This window comes from Grus americana, chromosome 31 (genome assembly GCF_028858705.1).
Source record: "Grus americana isolate bGruAme1 chromosome 31, bGruAme1.mat, whole genome shotgun sequence".
In the NCBI taxonomy this organism is placed as follows: Eukaryota; Metazoa; Chordata; class Aves; order Gruiformes; family Gruidae; genus Grus; species Grus americana.
In genome coordinates, this window is record NC_072882.1 from 2,402,025 (window position 1) to 2,410,773 (window position 8,749).

At 47.0% G+C, this 8,749-nt stretch overlaps 1 long non-coding RNA gene across 1 annotated transcript; it reads left to right on the forward strand.

Annotated features, from left to right (window-relative positions):
• Positions 1-132: 132 nt before the first annotated feature.
• LOC129198035 (uncharacterized) lies at positions 133-8,662 on the forward strand. The gene is made up of 4 exons (XR_008574421.1): positions 133-245; positions 4,517-4,729; positions 7,863-8,054; positions 8,346-8,662. It is a non-coding gene; the product is annotated as an uncharacterized LOC129198035 (long non-coding RNA).
• Positions 8,663-8,749: the final 87 nt, after the last annotated feature.

An 8,749-nucleotide genomic window follows, 5' to 3' on the forward strand; every position in this document is an offset into this window, starting at 1 on the left:
CCCCGCCCCCTCTTTGGGGGTCTTCCCCGGCGCATGCGCATCGGCCACCCCGGCCAGACTCGGGGGGGGGGGTCTTCCCTGCGCGCGTGCGCACCGCGCACCCCCCGCCTTTTGCCGAGGGCGGCGGGTGCGGGCGGGTGCGGGCGGCTGCTCGATGGGCTCCTTGTGGTGAGGGAACGGGGGTTGTCTGTGTCTCCCGATCCCCCCTTTGGGCTGCTCTCCGTGCAGCCGTGTCCTGGCGGTTGGTATGTACAGCCCCAAGCACCGCAAGGGTGGGTTGGGGCTGTGGGGGCCCGCGGGCTCCTCCTGAGTCTGGCAAGGCGACAGCAGAACGAAGGGCCTCGGAGCCACAGCCTGTCACCTCTCCCAGAAACCACCCCGTCCTCCCTGATCCGCTGGTGTCTGAAAGGCGCTAGGCTGTAAGAAAGGGCTGCGTGCTGAGGGGAAGGAGGGGCCGTGTGAGGCATCGGGGTCCCCTGCAAGCTGGGTTTGTTTGAAAACAAGAAAAAGGGTTTTCAGCAGCCAAACTAGATAACCTGCATTCCTGAGATACTGGAAAGTTTGTGTATCTTCATTAGTATGACACGAGTGCTCGCTCTCCAGCCAGCATAGCGGCTCCTCAAGATGTTTATCTGAACAATGTACTTTCAGGAATAGCTTTAGGTGTTTGTTTCTTTTTCTTTCCATGTTATTCTTCATAGTGTGTGAAGTACTGAATTCCTGAGTTTAAATAATTGCATGTAATCAGTGCTATAGCTCAGTCTCCTCGCTGCTGCAGTTAATCAGGCTGAGTTTAACATGGCCTTTATCATACCCACAGCGTGCGTCTACTTTGAGCTGTCCCAAGTTCCCAGCTGCCTTCTGCGTTTGTGGAGCAGCTCGTGAGCCCCCACCAGATCCCCTGACCATTAAGACAGGAAGTGACTAGTTAAAATTAATATGCTGGTATTACTTCTGGGGTAATCTCAGCATTGACATGTGAAATTTAGTCATTCCAGTAAAAAGCATGAATGAATGGCCCAGAAAATACATACACTTCATAAATTACAGGCTTCATAGCTTAAACAAACAGCATAGCAATCTGTGTACTGGAGGGTTGGAGGTATGGCCAGGTGGAGCAGATGTGACACTGTTATTAGAGCATGTCAGATGAACTTCTATGTGCTGTTATTAAATGCATGACTTGTACAGGAAATTGCATGATATCTAGGTTATGTGAGCAGGACATTTCAGGTTTGGTTCAGTTGCCTAAGCAGAGGTATGTGCTGCCATTCCAGACACCCTCAGCTGCCTGAGACATCGCCACAGGGCCAGCCGGTACAGCACAGGACCGCTATGGGCTTGCAGCTCTCTGGGCTGGCTTCGCCCCTACTTCTGGTGATTGGAGCACTGTGGGGCATCTCAAATGATGCCAAATGCCAATGTTTAGACCCTTTTAGCAAGCCATTCCCGCTTTACTGATGTCCAGCCCTGCCTGTAGAAACGCTGTAGAGATTTGTTTTGACTAAGGCTTATACAGAAAATATTATTTCAATGGACGTAACAAAGATTTTTGAAGTGAGACGATATCATCTTTCTCTATGAATGCATACTTACAGAAGTGATTGTTTTAAGAGTTACGTACATATGATGGAGTAGTTCTTTGGGAAGTTTAATTATCCAGGTGTCAAGGATAAAATGATGCATCTCATGACTTACGTACATTACAGCAGCTCACAGATTGCTAATCAAAATCAGTGATGAGTAATAACTTAGGAAAAAAAAGTCAAACTGTGCATCAGAGATAGTCTAAAGCCTCAGCCTCTGTGCTTATGCCACATGTGCAGCTTCCTCTCCCCAGCAGCGTCTGGCTGTGCTGGTTTCATCTGCCTGTAGGGTCAGTGTCTGGATGAGGCCGCGCTGTAACGTGAGGCATCGTGCACAGCGGCAAGGATAAGCTGAGAGGCAGATGTGAGTAGCAGTTAGAAGATACCGCGTTACCTTAATTAGTTGTGCGTAAGGTTTTCAAGATTTAATTTAGAATGTTAAAAACATCCTCTTGGGTCAGACCAATGATGCTTCTAGCCCAGTAGCCCATCTCCAGTGGTGGCAACAGGAGATACTGTTTGGGCAAGCACGTGAGCCAGGGTACTTGCTGCTGTTCATTTCCTTCTTCAGCATCCTGTATATAGTAGAGACGTTAAAGGGTGCGTCCTTGCCCTTTTAGCGGCCGTTTATGGACACGTTGCTTGTGAATTTATGTAATCCCTTTTAAACTTGTTGATAGTGTCTCCACAGTCTTCTGCGACACCAGGTTCCAGACTTGTGTCAAAAAATACTTCCTTCTGTTTTAAACTAAGCTTGTAGTTTCAAAGTATGCCTCCTTGTTCTTCTGTAGCAGGATGCCATGAATATCAGGTCTGCACTCACTTGTTCTACCACCTTCATGACTTGGTAAACTTCAATAAGACCCCTCTCAGCCGCCTTCTCTCTAAATTGAAGTGTGCCAGCCTTCTGGGTTGCTCCTTATTAAGGCAGCTCATCCCTCCCCTCCTCTCGACCCTCTGTAACTCTATCACCTTCTTCTTGAGCAGTTGAGGCCAGAACCGCACTCTAGATGCGAGTGCACGAAGGATTTCTATAAATGCGAACTGAGAGCTTTAGCCTCACGTCCATATCCTTCCTGAAAGCAGCCAACGTTCAGCTGGCTTTTTTTGGCAGCCGTTGCACCCTGAACTGGTGGCTTCAGAGAACTGTCAATGACAATGCTGCAGTCTCTTTCCTGAGTTGCAGCTGACAGCTCTTGAGCTCAGCACTGATTTATAATGTGTTTTCTGGTGGATTGGTAAGAGGTTGTTGTGTATTGCAGGTATAAAGGGTGACAAGTCAATAAGATACGAACAACCTGTTCCGGGAAAATAATCTCAGGTGTAATTATTAACACGTTTATGGTGCTTGTTTCTTTCAAGGGGCGGCATCTTTCCTCGTGTTACTTTTACAGCAATATAATGCAACTCTGCTAGTAGATTTATACCAGAGAGAAGAATCCAAGGAAATATTTTCAGTCTTCTCAGTCCTCCCTTTTTGATATTTCATCTAAGTGTCTCACTTTTGGCATAGCAGTGCTTCCTGAGGGAGTCTGCATTCTCTAAGTGATTCTCTGATTGTTAGAGCTGCCAAACTTCCTACAGAAGAGGCCCGGCACTAGCAGATAGGGTAAGGCAGCCACTGAAGAAATACCCAGTGGTATGGACAATGCTCATACACCCACGTGGCTTTTTTTTTTTGGTTTTGAGATCTCCACCCAACCAGTGAACTTTGTGTGACCCCACCCAACAGCACCACTGGTTTGTTTAATCACTGATTAAACTGGAATTTTACTTCCATTTCCAAACATACTCTGTCAGTCCTTACATTCCCTTTCTGTTTTTAATAAAGCCAAGGCAATAGAAAAATACAAAAATCATTAAAGTACCGTGGCATGACTTTACTAAGGAGGCATCACGTGTCTGTATTAGATGTGGTGACTTTAGGGCTGAAAAGCAGAAGCTTTAAGCCCTATGGAAAGCTGCTAGTCCAGAAAGTGAGACGCTATGACCTAGTGTCTCTAAAATTTAAGCTACTGTACAAGTGTCAGGTCCTGGAGCACTTTCTAAGCTGTCAGGGAGGCAGACAGTTCAGGACTCCAGGATTGCTTCTTCCAATGGCATGTGTATCACCTCGACCAAGAAAAACAAACCTTAACTCTGCAAGTGAAGTACAATAAAAATGTGAGGTGGTATCCTACAAGATCAGCATAGGTTTTTCAGTGCAGGTTTTTTTCAATGTTGTGTTCCTTTTAAAAAATATTTCTTGTTTTCTAACCATCAGTGAGTGCAGAGTTGAATACCCCCTAACTATTCCCTGAGCTCTTTCCTGAGTGGGAATAGCTAACTCAGACCCCATGGTTGTCTAATTGTAGTTGGGCTTGCTTTGTCCCTGCATCTTCGTATTTGTTAGCATTTTGTTTTGCCAGGAGTTTGAATGCCTGCATACTTGGTGTCGTGAGATCCTTCTCTAGCTCTTTCCACTTAGTTTGGATGTCCTGAATAATTTTGTATCATTGGTAAACTCTGTCACTTCCGTTGCTTACCTCTTTTTCCAGCTCACTGATGACTATATTGTACAATTCAGGTCTCAGCGCAGATGGTTTATTATAGCGCTACACGTTGGAGGCTTACAAAGCATAAGCTGCTGTTACTTCATGATCAAAGAATCCCAACCTCCCTCCAGTACAGCAGCACCATTTCCCAGCAGTACTGGCAGATCAGCCTGATCTCTCCCCCAGTGTGCTGCAAGCCTCTTTTTGTCTGCAGGTGACTTTAACCACATGGTTGCTTACTGTGAGTGAGCTCTTTCATTCTCGGATACTCACAGTTTCTTCTTTTTCTGAAATTACAGAACTCATTTTCATTCAGCCCTCTAAGGGACTGAGAAAGATATTGGATCTACCTGATGAACACAGTTATGGATTTCTTCCCTTTTGTACACATTTCAGGTTATTGCAAAGGCAACAAATAGAAGGGATGAATGGATTCCCTGCAGGATGTATGTTCTCCATGGGACAAAGCCAGAACTGCTGAACAATTCTTGTAGAGCCTTTTCCTGGCAGCTCGTGGCTGTTCTTGGCATCAGCAGTTTGAGTCTAGCCTTTGGAGCATGGAAACCTGGATTCCCATCTGAGAGGCTCCACTAAGCAGTCCTCTAACAAGTGAGTATTTCATAACCACTAATCTAGTGATTTGTTTGTGGATCTTCCTAATTAGCACTCATTAGGTGACTCTCGCATTAACAGAAGTTCAGGAAGCACCATTCCCACTTTATGACAGCTGAAGTGAGGAAGAAGAATCTGAAATGGCTATTGAGCAACCAGTACCAGAGCTGGGATTAAAGTTTCGGGTCCTAGCCCTGCCTTTTAGGCGTTATACGCTCTTTCTTATCGAGACAGTCCTGTAAAGATTTAAATGCCCTTGGGAAGAAGAATGAGAGATGGAGAAAGAGAGGAGAGCGAAAAGGCCAAGTTGCAGGTGGCTCTGCAGTGCTCCTGTGGAGATCATCAATAATAATATTTCCCAAAGAACTAATCAGCTTTTCCTTACTTAGCGCATCAATCTATCCTCCTGAGCTGGTGTTCTCAGCAAAGTGCAGGGCTGGGGAGAAGAACTGGTTACTGCCATTGGTTTTATCCATCTCTTTCCTGGAGTTTATCAGATGTTGTGAGGCCCTTTGGACTTAATTGCCTTTTGAAAGGCACAATCGATGACCTGACCACTGAGGTTCTGTCACCAGCACAGCTCCTGGTGAAGCAAAATATCTTCTGCCAGAAGCCGATGAGTCTCAGATGCCTTTTGCTAAATCGGGGATTTTTGGTGGAGTTAAACATTAACATCCTTCACAGCTCCCATCTGTTCAAGGTTCAAGCGGGAAGCCACGCTGAGTCAGCCTGGCAGCTGTATTTCCTGCTCCAGCTCTCTCCTGCATGATTCACTTGCTCCTCCTCTCTGCCAGGAAGCCTTAGTCCTGGATGAAACAATAAGCAGAAGGCAGAGGGATACATCAGCTATCTTGCACTACATCACTGGAGATCAGCTCCTCAGAACTTGATACCCAGCTGGGTTTCCTGGCTGGCCTACAAGTAACCTTGCCACACCAAGAAGGGAAACTCTTGTGTGCCAGAAGACCCCCTGGACCTGCAGAAGAATTTCCTTCAGCTGTTAGCAAGCCCACACTATGCCACACAGCAAGGCCATGCTCCTTCCAGGCAGCGCTGGGCAACGGGCTGTGAATTCACAGGACAGCTTATTCTTCTCTTGCTGTTCCCCATGTGGATTGCTTTTATGTGGGCACTTTAAATAAAAAGGTAAATCCTTTTAACTGTGGCAGTTTCAAGAGAGTGGCCCGGTAGCAGGGAAGGAGGGTAAGCAGATGAGAAGAGCTGTTTTATTTAATGTTACTGCCACAGTACATATGCTCCAGCACTGCCAAATCTTTGGGCGTAGCCAGAGTCTGACATGGGAAATTGATTGTTCAGCGCTGTTGCCTGGCTGTCTCTTGGAGCGCTGTGCTGTTTGCCTTGCGCTGAAGTGTGTTGGAGTAAGACCGAGCAATTGCTGCTCATCAGCTCAGAGGCTGCCCAAGGCACCTATCCCATGCTGGTGGGACTTAATTTTGCCTGGAAAGCAAATCGTTTACTTCAGCATCAATGGAAGTTTGTGAAAATGCAACTGCACAATCTCTGCTGAGCTCAGACCGAGAAACAGAGCCAAGAGTCTCACTGGCTCTGGATAAAACTTTGCTGTGGTTACAGGCATCATGGGATCATGTGATGGTGCAGCTGATGTTGCCAACATCCAGCATTCTTCCTTTAGGCCCCTTCTGCTGCACAATAACACATTCAGACTTCAAAACATCGTCTCCTTGCTAGGGTCATCATTTATTGATACCAGAATTATTGGTCAAGAGTTGTTGAGGAAACTTCTCTGCTTCTGCTTACATTCCTGATCCTCCCAGGCTTCTTCCCAGGGTGCAGCCCATCCACAAAGTCTTCAGCATCCTCAGCTAAGGGATTTCTAAATAGGCACAGCTGCTCCCTCCAGCACAAAGGCACTCTCTTTCCGACTCAGGACTCTGTCTATTCCTCAAGTGCTTGGATTCTCAGCCCAGTGAATTAAGGGGGAGATCAGGTCTAAGCTGGACTCTGAGCCCCTTTGAGACATGTTGACAGGGAAATGTATGCCTTGAAACAACTTGAAAAGAGCTCCAGGGAGGGAGAAGAGCAGGAAAGTGTCAGTTGTGAGCTGCCGCCGTCTCCCAAGATCTCTCCTCCTGCGAAGAGCACGGCCCTGGCTCTTCTGTGACCTCTTTCTTCCTGCGGGATAACGCAGGGTGATGGCAGGCAGAAAGTTGGCTGCTCTGCCACAGGGTTAGTCCTCCAGATAGATGAAAGGAACATAGTTTGGTGTCCAAATGAATGTCATGGCTTTAAAGAAGAATTAAAGCCAGATGTTTCCAGCAGCCCTGCTGAGACCAGCCTTTTCTGACATACTTACCAAGCCACCAAGGCGGCCCAGCCAGCGTCTGCAGAGCTCCATGCTGGGAACACCCTGTAATCCCAACGGCTCCGCTGCAGTTGCTGGAGGCACCCTGGCTGTCTGGAAGGACAGCACACAAGAGCTGAGGCAGAAATAGTGCTGCCAGCTCAATACTTAACTCAGTGTTTAAAAATACATATTCCTCGCAGATAATGGCGATGGTAGCAAGGGTATAGTAATCAGACCAATTTAGCACCTTTGGACAAAACACCAGGGCCAAAAGGTGGTCTAATTTCTAATTAAGCTCTAATTTCATCTGGGGGCTTGCAGGTACAAGGCAGCGTATCGTGGTTAATGGAGCCCAGAACATCATCCCTGTCCCAGGGACTGACCTCAGACCCCCTTGGACAGGCTGATGTTCAGGTAACAGACAGGTGAAGCTTTTACTGTGCAGGGACTCCATCAGAACCACAGAGAATGCTTTTTATTCTCACATCACACATGTGGTGTTTGTATTCAGCTGTGACTGAAGCTTACGACCGTTCCAGCGTGGGTAGAACAGAGGTAAAATACTAGGAAAAGGGAAACTGAATCCTTGCCTCAGCGCAATCAGGGAGAGAGCAGCATTTCCCACTTTGTGAGGGAGTAACCAAAACCTCAGGACTGCTGGGTGTGCGGCTCCAGCTCACACCCAGGAGTAATTAATCTTTTTGCCAGCATAGCTGCTCCAGGCTTGTGACTACAATAGGTATTGCTCTTTTGCATTCATCAGTCTGCCTGGTGGTTATAACATTCAACTTCTGGCCTCTTAAGGACAAATTCCTGATGCTGTGCCCTCAGCGCTACCTCGAGGTGGAGTTTCCTCTTGCGAAATCAGCGGGTGCTGAAAACGTCTCTGGTGGCTGGGAAAGGCTTCGCTGGCAGTTTCAGATGTACGTGTCACGATCCTCATCTTCCTCCTGCCCCATCCCGACTGCTGGGATGCTCACTGATCTAGAAGAGCCGGTAAGATGCCCTCGAGACCCAGCGTGCTGCTGGATCGCTGGCTTCTGCTGGGGAATAAATGATAAGTTTAGAAGGTGCACCCGAAGCAAAATTAAATAGAGCAGAGGGAAGTTAGGTAGCAGGAAATCCCAGTTTTTACTGGCACCCGCTCATATCAGATAATTTGACCTATAACAAAAAATAAATCCCTCCGTAGTCCAGTTCCACAAAGCTGGGCAAATGACTGCCATAAAAAAAGGAGCTTTCTGTCATGCCCTTCATTTGTTCTCACAATATGACATCTCATTTCAGTGTGTGCATCAATTCACTCTGCTCTGTAACATCATGGACAGAAGGCACAATTGTTTCTGCTGTGATTCCAAAACCAACTGTCGAGAGAAGGCCTTTGGGAGAAGAGCAGCGAGCCAGACAGCAGGCTCCCTGGCAGCGCTGGATGGAGTTCAAGGAAAACTGTTTGCCTCGCCACCCTCCTGTGAGTTAACAGTAGCTGGTGACTAACAGGGAAGAAACTTCCCTGTGGTGTAAACACAAAAATGTTTGTATTTGCCTTCCAGATAGGTATTAACGTTATCTGATTAGAGCACGTTCTGTTTCTTGAATTGTATCGCTTCTGCATCGCTCCCTTGGAAGACAGAGAATTATTGTTACAAAGCATGAATTATTTACTAGCTCTAGAGACTGGGCCTGCTTTTCCA